Source organism: Bactrocera neohumeralis, chromosome 6 (assembly GCF_024586455.1).
Source record: "Bactrocera neohumeralis isolate Rockhampton chromosome 6, APGP_CSIRO_Bneo_wtdbg2-racon-allhic-juicebox.fasta_v2, whole genome shotgun sequence".
Classification (NCBI taxonomy): Eukaryota; Metazoa; Arthropoda; class Insecta; order Diptera; family Tephritidae; genus Bactrocera; species Bactrocera neohumeralis.
In genome coordinates this window covers 22,160,909-22,175,467 of record NC_065923.1, presented here as the reverse complement: position 1 = coordinate 22,175,467, position 14,559 = coordinate 22,160,909, and the positions used below count along the sequence as shown (strand labels likewise).

Here is a 14,559-nt window from a genome sequence, read left to right as displayed (position 1 = left end):
GTATAACTGAAAAAATCAAGCAAGGAAATTGGTCGTGAATTTGAAAATTGCCGGAAAACTTAGACATGACGAAAATTTGATCGGATCATTAAAAAAATCTAGGAAATCCTCAGGTCGTCTAAACGCAATCAGCAGTCCGAAGAGAAATCAAACAGTTTTGCTGCTCAAAAGAGAATTCATCTACCGAATATAGAGCAAAAAATTTCTAGAGGGAATTCTTCATTCACATTCACTTAGCGAGGCTCGATTGCTACCGGTCAAAAGGTAGTCTCTTCAAGCAGCTTCTGCTGGGATGTTTTCGCAGAGCCGCATCCTAGACATATCAATAGTTCTTTTCTTGATTGAGACTTCGGACGCAACAAACTTTAGACACGCACCGAGCAATGGAGCATCAATACCTTCATCGACTCCCTCCCAGTGAATTGCATACTTGGAGTCCAACCACCACCAATTTCAGTCAAAGAGCTGAAGTTGATCGAAGAATCTAAATCGAGCTTAGCGCAATTTCGTTTTGAATACTGTAGCAGGTTAACTCATATTTATGCAGAACCGAGCCCGACACACAAAATATATGTCTAGCGTGTAATGAGTTCAAGTATAACTCTTAGCCCATTTTTGCATGTCCAGTGAACTCCATTCATCTAACATTAGGCCCAGAAAGCGTGCTCTTGTGACTAGATCAGATCATAGGCACTCCTCTCCCTAGGAAGAGTCGTAAGAGCACGTTTTCTTGGCCTAACATTAGATGACTTTGATGACAACCGAACCGAACCTTACCAAGAAGTAGGATTGCGAGGACTAGATAACTGCTACAACAACAAAAAAACATTTACCTTAGCAGCGATTCCATTGCCATAATTTTCAAGTTCCGATATGACAATTGTGTGTGGTCGAGGACTAGTCACTTTTCTCATCACATTGAGCTAATACCTTCATTCATTCCACCAAAACATCTGAAAATATAGAAAATAAGTAATAATGAGAAAAATGTTGCTAAAATCGGTGAATTGTCTTTGAGAATTATTTGAAATATTGAATGAAGGCAGTAATGAGTTAAAGTATATTTCCGAAAAATAGCATAACTCAAAAATGTAATAAACTTTGAGCTTGAATGCAGGACAATAAAAAGTGCTTGTGATTACTATTCTCTATGAGATGTGTCATTTACTGAAAGCCAAGTCTATTCTACCCTGATTAAAGCGCCGCACAACAAAGCAGACCTCACTGTGCCGTCATCATTTGCCGTCCTTATCCTACAATGTCGCTCCGTTATGACAAATAAATGCTTATTAATTCCCCCACATCCTTACACTCCCTTCACGTTTAATTTATGCGCATAGGCCCGGGGCCTTAATATGCAGACCGCAAGCACCCGCCAAGCAGTCGATTTCATATTAACGAGATTAATTGAAAACTCATTTGGGCACACACTTCATTTGCCAAGCGAACATATAATAATAAGTGCTGGAATTCCTGAATAAAATTGACATAAATGCGCTGGAGCGCTGACAAAAGAAGTACGCAGAAAAGAAGTGGGGGAAAGCGCGAAGATGAAGCCGAAGCAAAATATAGCGGATTATTGCTGCCCGCCTACCCGTTACTCGTACTCGTACTTACATGCGTCGCTTGGCGGTGAGGCTGCAGCTGCCCTGCAACAACAACCGCAAACCGCGACTGGTTGGTGTGCCGCAATAACCATTGTACGCATGTATGTATGTGTATGTGTGCGTGTATATCGCTTGCGGCTTGTTGCAGTAATTTTCACTGCAAACATGTTCCAAATATGACGAATTGTCTTGCCAATATTGGCAATCAAGTTGGCCGCCGCACAGCCAAACACAGCAATTGCCACCTGCTTGCGGTGTGGCAAGGTCTTGCGCGCATAGCTAGGCATGGCAACTTGACAAGCGCGCATGTACGTGGATGCCACATGCGGCATGTGTAGTAAAAAAGTGAGTTGTTGCCACAAATAAGCAGCGCGAAAAAAATTTTCATTGAAAAACAGTGACAATAACGACGGCATTATATGTAAGCATAAGTATATTAGTTTGAGACGGCCACCGTGTGCTCTTATGCGCATGCGCACGCACTGCTTACAATGACTGCTTGAGCTTTGCGTAAAATGTTGGCAACGTCTGATTTGCACCTTGCGCGTTCGTGTCGATTACCTATTTTTATATAAATATATATTTCTACATATATGTTCATACTCATTCACATGCTTATATACATAAATTGCAATTACTTTGATTATTATTATTTCTCTGCATAATTATTATGCACATAATTAATTTCAACATTTTATTTTCTACCATAATTTTCGCCATTCAACGTGCGTATTGCATTTAATGCATTATATAATCATTTTATTTGTTTACTTTTCGCTTTTGTCTATTATTTGTACTGCGCATGCGCGCGCATAGTAATTAAAAATGCGCAAATTCGCATGCCAACTCATTGTTCAAGCAAAGTGTGTTGTGATGTAGGCGTTTACCCAGTGAAACCACACCTGAGCCATTGTTTGAGTGGCTGCCTAGCGTTACTCCTTTGTTACATAATGTAGTATATACGTACATACATACATACATATGTATATAGAGACGTTATACACATTAAGTGCATTGTGCAACTGCCCATTGGCCGCAATGCAAATAGTACTTTTGACTGACATTTAGTTTCTCTACTTGCATTGGCAGCTGCTTGACAGCAACCTGTTGCCAGCATTAAGTACGATTTGTATGTAAATCACTTTTCTAATAAACCGCTAAAAAGTTTTAAAGTTTTAAACATGCTCGTGAATCATTAAGAGTGTCCCGCATATGTTTTTTAAAAAGATCGCAAGTTCATCTCAAAAGAAACCAAAAATAATCTTTCAGAAAATACATTTTGTTAAAGTCTTTGTTGTTTTCAAAGCAATTGAAGGCTGGGGTTTATTCAATTATTGCATTCAGTAAGATGAATACATGTCATGAAGAACACCCAGAAGGAAACATTGAACACCTTATTGCATACTACTGTGAGCAAGGATCAAGAACCATTTTGAAAGATCATTTTGGCCTAAGAAAAGTGGTTCCAAAATCACGCCTGTGAAATAATCCGATTACCAGATTGTCATGACATACTATTACTGCAGATGAGCCTTGGATATATGCTTACCATCCAAAAACAGACGATCAGTCGGCCGAATATCGTATCAAAGGTGAGCCAAAGCCGAAAAAACTACGTCAAAGCAGGTCAAAAATCAAGGTTATATTGACAGTTTTCTTCGTTTATCGAGCTGTGGTGCACCCCGCATTCTTTCCGACCGGCCAAACTGTCAACAAGGTAAACTATTTGAGTGTCATGCGCAGCTATTCGTAAAAAGAGACCGGAATTATGGGCCGACAACTCTTGGCTTTTACACCACGATAATGCACCATCGCACACTGCATTGATTCTTCATAAGGTTTTCGTCAAATTTTCAACCAATATGTATAGTGCCGCAACCGTCACATTCGCCTGATTTAGCTCCGTGTGACTTCTGGCCATTCAACAAACTCATACGACCGCTCCGCTCCGGGGAAACCGTTTTAAGTCAATTGAGACATTAAACTTGAATCGAATTGAAGGCTATTCCGGAAATTGACTGAACTGTTTCGAGGATTGGAAAAATCGTTGACGCAAGTGTATTGTGGCAAGGAGGATTGCTTTGAGAGGACGACATAGATTTTGAAGAATAAATTAAGAGTTTTAAAATTATGAACAAAGTTATATTGTCTTTTGTCCATAGTAGTATACATATTTATAAATGATCAGCGACAACGAACAGAGGTGATTGAATCATGCCCGTCGGTCTATATATGCGCAAAACAGTCCCACAATTTTGGGGATATCGATCTGAAAATTGTCATACGACCTTTTCTCCGAAAGAAGCAGCTTCTTTGGCGAGACCCCCGATATCGGCGGACTACTGAATAATCAAAATCAAGTTTTTGTATGGAAAATTTTTTTTTATGAGATATCTTCTCGAAATTTGATATGGATTATTGAACGATCAGAATCAAGTGCTTGTGTGGAATCTTCTCTATTTGTGAATAGTATTACTGCTTCGGTACTACCGCAGTATACGTTTTTCCTTATGAACTAATGCTCTTGGGAGTATAGGACACTTTGAAGGATTATTATCTTTCTCAACAAATTGGAATTTTAAATTTGCTAATTGGTGTATGATTTTGAAGAATATTTTCTTACCATTGATGTACCATCTGATCATGAAAACACAGTTGGACAGCGTGTTTGCTTGAAATTCTTAGTCAAAGACCTAAATGTTTTGCAAAAACGACGTCGAGTAGAGATCGCAAAGGGATGCTTGACAACCTTACATTCAGCAAACGCATCACTGCTGGTGAGGAGACGTGGATTTATAAATATGACGTCCAAACATTCCAAAAACCTGACGAATGACGTTCCAAAAATGAGCTGAAACCTAAAATAAAAATAAAAAAAAATTGCTGAAAGCACTGAAGGGCATCCAGCTGAGTTTTATAACATCTGCATGGAAAATTGGATGAATCGTTGGCATGCTTATATTAGAGCCAATTTTGGCAACAATAATTAATATTTGTATGAAAATACGTGAATGCGTTGCTCCAAGAGTCAAATGTGATCAGCAGGCATATACAGAAACCTAACGAAAATTGGTATTCAAACCAATCTTTCAGATAAATCATGGATAAGAGAATTGAAGAAATATTTCGTGAAAGCAAATTGTATTTGTACATATTCCACATATCTTGCTGATAAATAATATTCTCCGCTAATATTTGCAAATTTACAAATATTTTTAATTGTAGAAATGTTAACAAATACTCCAATTTCATTTGGCTGTGAAACTTGAATTGGATTCGAGGTTAAAGAATCTCCAGTTTAATTTTATCTTAAAATTTACTTTAGAAGACCATGTACAATAAATAGTAGCATTCAAAGTACTGCACATCTGAAGGTATAACACTTTTTAAGGTTTCTGGCAATTTGCAGATTCCATCTCAAAAAAACTGCATCGGCTTGCCGCCCAAGAATGAATCAAGCCAATTTTTTATCCCTGTTTAATGTGTACCCCTTTCCAGTGAAAGCGTTCTTCATCGGCCAGAAAAAATGATAATCAGAAAGGCAAAGGCTGAACTATAAGCCGGATGAGTCATGAATTCGCCGCCACTTTCAATTCAAAAGCTTTTAACCGGCCTTACAACTTAGGCTGAGCGTTGTCATGATGGAAAATTATTGCCTCGTCTGCAGCCGAAAAGTCTTGGTATTTTTTCGGGAATCTTTTGATTCAGTTTGATAAATTGTTGTCGGTATTATTTACTCGCCATTGATGGTTCCACCCGGTTTAAGAACTCATAATGTACCATCTGATCCTACCAAATATGGGACATTAGCTTGACGACATGGATACTTGGCGTAGCCGTTGATTTGGCTGGTTGGTAAAGGTTTTACATATGATTTTTTTTTGTGTTTAAGGTTGTCGTAATGGATTCAGTTTTCATCAGGAGACACAAGTGAGTAGCTATACAAAATCGTCTTCGTTTTAGTATGCAAAATCTTCTTTCAACGTTTCTTGGCTTCAATTTTGATCAATTTAGGTGACACCGGATTTCCCTGCATTTGAATGAATCCGGAATAAACGTTTTGAATTGGCTTGTTTAGGAACTTCCAAAGATTCTGCGAGCAATTTTTGTGTTTAAGAGCAATCTTTATCGATTAATGCTCCAGTTTCTCATCTTCATACTTGTTTGACCGCCAAAATGTGATTACCTTCGGCTGAGTCTGACGCTGAAAAAATTCAAATGAATATATAACGAATATACATAGTTATGAACTATAGAACAAGAAATTGTTCCGCAATAACTGAGACAGTTGGTTGCTATCATTTGAAAAAAGGGCATATTTGCTGTTCCTTTTACGACTGATTAATTATCGGTTAATTGAACCGAAAGTTGTTTAATTTGAGAAATGTAATCAAGTGTAGAATACTGTAAGTGAGATATTTTAAACATGAGTATGTATGAACCTTGAAAGCGAAACCTTCAAAAAACCATTATTTGCAAGCAATTGGAAATCCTAATCCTCTTAATTATGCACTTCAAACATTTTTAGTTCAGCAATTAAAACGCTAATGAAGTCATTTCGCATTTATTGAGTGATAAAAGCAAGCATTTATTCCATTGTTTACTTGCTACAGAAACTTTAAGCGCAAGGAAATGGCTAAGTAAGCAAAGCGAATCAACTGAACCCATTAACAACTGGATTAAGGCAAAAACAGTTTTATTTTCACTTTTTTTTGCTTAGAAACTCACTCAAGCGGCCACTAGCTGACTGCCAGCTTCCATCACAAGCGACTTCATTTGCAACACTGCCAACATCCTATGCGATCCGCCACTGATTTTACTATCTCTCACATAAAATCGGTATTAACATTTATGTCAGTTACTTAGTATTTACTATTTACAGTTATAGGAATTGCTATTTGCACATTTGCTACGTTGACTTGCGGAAATGGCGTTCATAACCTGTTGCAACGACAGCTAAGCAGCTATTAGAATTTAACAAATGGCTTCCTTCATAACTTTATCATAAGTCAAGTATTTATTTGTTTGCACAAAACAAAGCTGAATTAATATAATAATGATTGCAATCAAATGCTTGCAAGCAAATGAAGTTGCAGCGCCGGTTTTTTGTACTATAAGTACATACAAGTATGTATATAAGTATGTATATATGTATGTATATCAGTAGGTGCGTAAAAAAGTTTTGCATTTACTTATAAGAGTCATTTATTGTTTCCAATCAGCGAGAGGAAATGTCTACTTCTAAAGCTCATATAAATGCTTACCATACATACATATTTACATATTTAATTCTCTTATTTATGTTTTTGTATGAAGACATTAACGATTTGAGATCATAAAATGCGATTAACTCTGTGCTGACTTAAGCAATTTGAAATAAAATAAAAATATTTATATAATGAGCTGAGGAATGTATGACTTAAACACAAGCATTTATAACTGCAATAAGTAACTTAATATACATTTTATTTCATTTTTTTTATTATTTTTTTAAATCATCAATTTTATATGTTGGGAATATAAAATTTTTGCATTTCTAAACATTTTCCATAAAAAATAAGGAATTTATAGAAAAGATTATTTTATTTAAAATATAAATGTGTGGTATTCCTCCATATTGATTGATTGTGCTTACTTTATTTCTAAACTTGCAGAGTATTCCTCGAGCTCGAACAACTATTTGAAATTGATCTGCAAAAACAGAAAAAAATAAGAAATATTTATATATTATATTATAAATATATTAATTTAAAAAATAACAATTAATAGTTTAATATTTTTTTCCAAAAAAAAAGATAGATGAATACATTAGGGTGTGTAAAAAAAAATCGAATATATTTTTTGTTTTATACCCTGAAAAATGTATTGGTAGACAACCAAAAAAAAATTATCTCCAAGAATTAACTCATTAACATTAATGGAATGGGTCTCCGTTAAATACAGCTAGTGCAGGAACTGAAGCCGCTCGACCTTCTTAAGCGACATCACTTCGCTCTTTAGGCTCTTGAAAAGTTCCAAGAAGATTTCGACGTAAATTTTGTTCAGCATTTTTTGTCCAGAAAAAACAAAGGTTTTTTCAGTTTGAGGGTCGGTAGAATCATCGGACCATATTTCTTCAAAAATACCGGTGAGAACGTAACAGTCAATGGCGACCGTTATCGCGCCATGATAACCGACTATTTGATGCCTGAAATTGAAGCTCGTGATCTCGGCGACATTTGGTTTCAGTAAGACGGCACCACTTTCCACACATCGCATCAACCATCATACCGTCAGAATTTTTCCTGTTGGGATATATACATAGTATAAAGTCTAAAGTCTATGAGGACAATCAAGCTTTGACTCAAGCCTTGGAGCAAAACATCACGTGTGTCATGCGCCAGTAACCAGTCGAAATGGTCGTACGAGTCATCGAAAATTGAACTCAACGGATGGACCGTCTGAGAAGTAGCCGCGGCCAACATTTGAAAGTGATGATCTTCTGAAAACAAAAGCCAAATAGACCACGTCCAGCAAACATTCCCATAAACGTTTTAGTTTGAATCATTGCGTTCAAGAAAGAGAGAGAGAGAGAGAGAGAGAGAGAGAGACGGCTTTTCTCTGCTCATCGGCATGATGAGAGATATACGTATGGATAGGGAGGAGTCGCTGGAGAGCTGCGCGTTGAAGTTCCTCACGGATGGCTCGAAGGTAGGAAGGAAAGTTAGAGAGGGAGTTTTCTGTAAAGAGCTCTTTGACAATCTTAGCTTAGTGCTGAACTCGAAACTAGTTAAGGAGTGACTGTTCTCACTAAATATGGCATCAAGCTACTACATCATCAAACTCGTTTGGATGCTTAACCTTAACGGAATCGTTGGCTATACCAAAGCAGATGAGCTAGCCATAGGAATTGACCTCTTAACCTAACCTAAGATCCTCAAGAAATTTTTTTCGGCGGTGTTTGCAATTGTCCTGTGGAAAACAAAAGAAAATTCTCAAAAATTATTGTCACCAATCGGTCATCGGAAATCCAAAGGTGTTCTGGAACTTATTTATTTTAGCGCATAAAACCGCATTACTGGACTCTCATAGTCTTACATAGAGTCTTCTGTACTTAAGATTTTTTTAGTTTTGTTGCCTTGCGGAAAAAATGCTTTCAAAAAAATTTAAGAAAGCATTCGAGTTCTTGGCCGCATCCCTTTGTTAATAAAAATTGGTATCTGTTCTGGTTACAATATACAGTTATGTGATTTATTCTATTAACCCTGTCAGCAAAGTCTTTATCTAATCTGAATGTCGGAATTTTAAAAAACAGCAACAATAAAGAGTAGATAAAAAAATTGATATTTTACCACTGTAATAGTAAAATGGCACACCGTAAATACCGTTACTTTTGTCCATTTAGTTAAAAACTAATTTTGCTTGGCAATTTATTTGCCAATAAGTCATTAAAACGCAATTTCAATGAAAGGAAAAATATGTAAGTGAAGCAAATAAAATAAATTTTAACGAGGTACTCCTGCTGCCTAAAAGATTCGAAGGTAGACAGATGCACGAACGCATATGCGAATGCGCATGCGTGTGAGTATATGTGTGTGAGTGTGCCGATGTGACATGTAAATTGGTAAATATTTACTTCTATAGCTTGCAATTAATTTGCAATTAGCGTGCTGAGCAGGCTGCCAATTGCATCATCTGCGCTTAATGGCCACCAGCGCGCCATTTGCCACTGGGGGAGCGCGGTAGGCGGCGCGCTTGCGGCGGTTTGGCATATAGGCATATCCAAGCATTGAAATTCCATCAGCGGCGAAGACCTTTGGCCGTTTATGACAGGTTTAATGGCCGAAACTGCATAAACCACTTTGGACGAACAGTCAGCCGACGGTGGCCAACGGTAAACGGCGAACAGCCAATAGCCGGCAGTTGCCGCGCTCTATTCGCAAACGAACAATTAATTTTGGCCACAGACGAGTACACGCACACACACACACACGTATTTATGTGCAGCAGAAACATGCACGAATGGCTGTATGCGTATGAGCGGCAATTTCGAGGAATTCGCAATGTGTGTCTGTTTGTGGCATGCAACGCAAGTGCGATTTTGTCGTTGGTTCGTGGCAAACTTAGCTATTAATTGAAATGCCATTCCGCCTAATGCCGTTGAACATTTCCTCATTAAGCGCATTAACATTCCGCCCGTACGCCAGCGCGTTTGCGCGCCGCATGTAAACGTGGCGATATTTGAAAGGCGCGCGCACACATAGCCTGTGGCAGCGAGCACTTGGCGGCAAAAGCAGTGTCAATAGCATTGACTAAGCAGCAGCTGAAATGGTTATTCGACAGACTGATTGACGTGTTGACTGGTTGGGTAGGCAAGCGAACGAACGCGCCAAACAGCAAAGCGTACGCTTGGCCGTCATACGCATTGCCGCTGCGTCGCGTTGCACGCGCCTCCCAATTACATGCGGGTATGTTGGTGTTGGGCAAGTGCGCTGCCGCCACACCGCTCCAGCGAACCTTTGCTGGTGCACCTAACTGTGGTTATGAAGCAGTTTTCGTTGTCTTAGCATGCGGCAGGCGTACCGCGCGCCTGACTCGCGCCCAACTAGTTTCCTATTAATTTTCAAACATCATGCAAATATGCTGTCGGTCACGAGTAGCAGCGCAGCGCAGCGCCAAACTGCCGCGCACCTCACAACACACATGAATGCGCTTGAAACCCATACGTATATGCCTCATTCAAGGCATTCGACAGGAGTCTTAAGGTTGCTAGTTGTGCGCACCAAAGCGCTTGGTCAATTCCGCTGGTTGCGCTGTTGCAGCTGCTTGTAGCGCCACTTGCGTTTGCCTGCAATTTGGTAGTTGACGGTTATGTGTTGTCAATGGCACATCCAGCGCCACTCAAGCCAGCGCAACTATTAATATCCACGCACACACACACACGCGCACATCAAACGCTAACTTAAATTTGCAATTCACTTGCCTTCTGGCGGCTTGGTCTTAGCCCGCGGCATAATTAATGTACTCAATCAGCAGTTTTGACTGAAATTTATTTATGCAAACCTGCATAACTGTAGTAGCTTAACATTGTATCGGCCGGCTGTATGCAACTTGTCACATGTGGCATGCAGCAACGCCGCTTTTGTGGTTATGTTTTGCTTTTATGCCACTAATTTTATGGCCTTCCTTTGGTTTCATTATCTTCAAAACACGCTTTGCCCAGCTTGCAAATCTGGAAAATCTGGTCGTATCCTGTTCATCGTCACTATGCGAGCGCTGCTGCCCCAACGGCTTGCCATTTGTTTGTCTTGACTTTGGCTTACTTCATTTACACAGCATTAATTTAGTGGCTATGAGGTAGTCAGCTCATCGTCGCTTGCTGCCTAATTTTTGTACGCTATAATTATTGTGTGTCTGAACAGTGGTGGGCATGGAATTGGGTATGGCAGAAGAATTATATAATTTTTGATAAATTCATTTTTCCCTCTTTTAATTATAAATTGAATACATAAATTAGTCAAGAGGGTAAATATTGATTCAAAGAGAAGAAACTTTTCACTGGATGGTTGAAGTATTTGCGGGAAAAATTAGAAAAATCCGAAGCTCCAAAAGGAATACCAAATATGTATGTGTTTATTTTGCATTAACAGGCAAATATGTTTTATATACAGTAAATTATGTTGTTAAATTAAGATATTTGAATGGAAAACAGACGCAACTTATTTGTAAATTGAGACAATTAAAATGTAAATTGATTAAATTAAGGTTTAATTGAGTCAATTAAGCTGCAAATTTTGTTAATTAATGTGTGAAAGCTATCAATTAGGTTGGTATAGCAAATCTAGCTGTAAACTGATGAAAATAATTGATAAATTGTGTCAGTTTAGAGATGTAAGTTAATAAATTGAGTCAATTCATTAAAATTTATTTAACTATAAAGTGTCCTTAATTAACTAATGTGTAAATTTAGTGAATTATAGTGTGAATAGAGTTAACTAAGCAGTAAACTGTGTCAATTAATATTTTAAAGGGAATCAATTAAGCGGTATTTGTTAAATTAAGATGTAAAGTGACGAATTTGATAAGCAAATTGAATCAAGTTAAATGTGATTGAGACAGTCAAAAGTGAAATAGAATAAATATAAAAAAAGTAAATTTTTAATCGGCAAACTAAAGTTTAAACTGCTGGAAACAATTTGTAAATTGATTCAATTAAGATTACGTCAAGTTTTGCGTGAAGGAATTAATTAGGCTTTAATAGAGTAAAATAAGCTGTGAACTAATGTAAATCATTAATAAATTGAGTCAATTAAGATTTTCGAGACAATAAATTTAGTATATAAATTAAAATTTAGTCAATTATGTTGTGCATTAAGTCAATCAAATTGCACGTTGAGTGAACTGTCTGTAAATATACTCAATTAAGAAGTACATTATGTCAATTTACATGCGTAGGGAATCAATTAGGCAGTATATTTAGTAACTTAAGACATACATTGACAAATTTAATAAGTAAATTGAGGCCAGCAAGGTGTGATTGAGTCAATTAACGCGTGAAAAAGTAAAGACAGCTTTTATGGAGTAAATTAAGTTGTAAAATGCTGCAAATAATTTTTAAATTGGGTCAATTAAGTTATGAGACATAAATTATAATTGACATATTATTTTAAATTATAGTGTAAATTGAGGTTTTAATAGCACCAGTTCAACAATAAATTGTGTTAATTGTCATGTGACAAGGATCCATTAAGCAGTTGATTGTGTAAAATTAGATGTAAAGAGCGCATTTAGTTTTTAAATTGAGTCAATTAAACTTTAAATTGAGTAAATTAAGGAGTAAGGCGAGTTAATTAAGCTTTAAAGTGAGTCAATTGAAGAATAAAGTTGGGCAAATAAGCTTTCAATCAACACAATTAACGAGTAAAAGTACTAAATTACGCTGTACATTGAGAAAATGAAGACGTAACTTGACGGAATTAGTTTTGAAATATGCTATGCATAAATTAAAGATATTCAATTTTTAGCTGCAATAAGCTAACATTAATTATTGTAACTCTGTACCAACACCACCACTGTATTTGCCGTGTGCAGTTAACTATTATATTCGCTATATTTTATTTCTTCAACTCTTTTACATAAATATTATCAACACAAAAAGTTGACGATGTTCGTAATTTGTACGCGCGAATGTCGAGTTAATTTGCAGCAGATAAATTCGGAATTTTAACAGGCTATTGCTACCACAACCTTGCCCAGACCTGGTCGCAACCGTTTGAACGCAAGCAGCTGCTTTCGTTTGGTGTCAGGACACTTTGTCCGCGCACGCATGCGCAAGTGCTGTTTTTGTCTTTTGCCTTTTTCGTTGCCGTGATTTCGGCCAAGTGTGACCTGTTTGGCGCTTGAGCGCTGCGTGAATCCATTAATTTCCTCCTGTTGGCCGACAGCCGCCGCATTTGCATGTTGTTTTTACTGTTCTTGCTGTTGTTGTTTGTTCGATTCGTAACTGTTCAGCATTTAACAACAATTAAATCGCAAATCGTGTAAATAAATTGCAACGGAATGCGTGAGATTGAAAACAAACGCATACGTTTCGATTAAAATGTGGAAAACTTGTTGAAATGAGTGAAAAAGCACCAGCTGGATGGAGCCACACATTGCCGCAATTAATGAGACAATTAAGTGCCCGAAATGTCGAATAAATTAGCATTGATTTGCGTATAAAAATAGATACGATTGTTTATTGTGAACTTCCGCGTTGGCTTGTAATTTGCAACTGGTTTGCAGTTATAATTAGAGATGTTTGGATTCACAAATTGAGCTGACCAGTCGTAAATTGCAATTACCAGGGAAAGCAAAGCGCTGCATCAAAGCCTTGCAATAGTATTGGGATAATGAGTAATAATATGCCGAAATTCGCAGCTTTCATCTATTAGAGGTATGTATAACGATGTTCAGACATAGCCCTAATTGAACAGTTAAGATCTTAATTAAGACAATTAAGTCACTAATTGCTCTAAATTTACTATATACTTTTTCAATTAACTAATCAACTAATTAGTATTTTGTTGACAGTAAATTGCTGTAGAAGTATGGAAGAGAAAGTGTCTGAATGTTTCCACCTTTTCTTTCATGCAATAGAATCTGACAAAATTTTCAGTCTTACCGCGTAGATGCCTATTGGTCCAGTAAAATTCTTACGGTTGCAGCAAAATAAAGCTTGCTGAGAGCAAATAGTTCAATACATCTCCTGCGTTCTATTCAGGGCCAAAAGCATCAAAGCCTATTAAACCCACACGGGGTCCATAGATGCATACATTTTAATACATTGCAAGAGGACAACATAGATACAACACGTTCGCACTCCGATGTAAGCGGTTAAGGGACACCTCATGCTAGCTCATCAACTTTTCAGATTTCAGTGAAGGCTGCAATTTAGAGTAGCAAGTCTACAGCAACGTTATTAGCAAACCACTTCTGCCTAAAATACACTACAGAAGTCCGGTAGCCTAACGCTAAGCTTGACGTAGAGCGCCTTACTGAAAGGTCCCAATCCAACCTTCTCTCCTAGCTTCGACTCATCCGCAAAAAAGCTCACGAACTGTCCTTGAATGAATCATACCAGAGCTCGTGCTCATCTACGAATGTCCAAACAAAAGGTGACAGAAACTGCTAAACCTTGAAACGACCACAGAACTGGAGACAACATTGATTAGTGGGTTGTTTGAACAAAGAGTTAAAAAATATCCGCTTCAAATTTGATCAGATGTTAATACATTTCTCTAATTGTACTAAGGATGTGATCGAGTCAAGGAATATCAGGCCGCATACACATACGGATTAATTCGCTTAAGGGCTCTTGACTATCACCTGAAAGTGAGATTTCCGTAAATAAGAAGACTTCTCATTATAATTTGAGCCACTGAGCTTATTCTCCAATAAATTGAGCTGAAAATTCTAAAATTTTCGAAGCGCC

General features: G+C 37.5%; 1 long non-coding RNA gene across 1 annotated transcript in view; it reads right to left on the bottom strand.

Annotated features, from left to right (window-relative positions):
- The window catches only part of LOC126761983 (uncharacterized), a 47,300-nt gene that overhangs the window by 7,810 nt on the left and 24,931 nt on the right, over positions 1-14,559 (bottom strand). The window contains exons 2-3 of the long non-coding RNA XR_007667402.1: positions 7,243-7,298; positions 834-953 (exon numbers count right to left, since the gene is read on the bottom strand). This is a non-coding gene — a long non-coding RNA (uncharacterized LOC126761983). The remainder of the gene's footprint in view (positions 1-833; positions 954-7,242; positions 7,299-14,559) is intronic.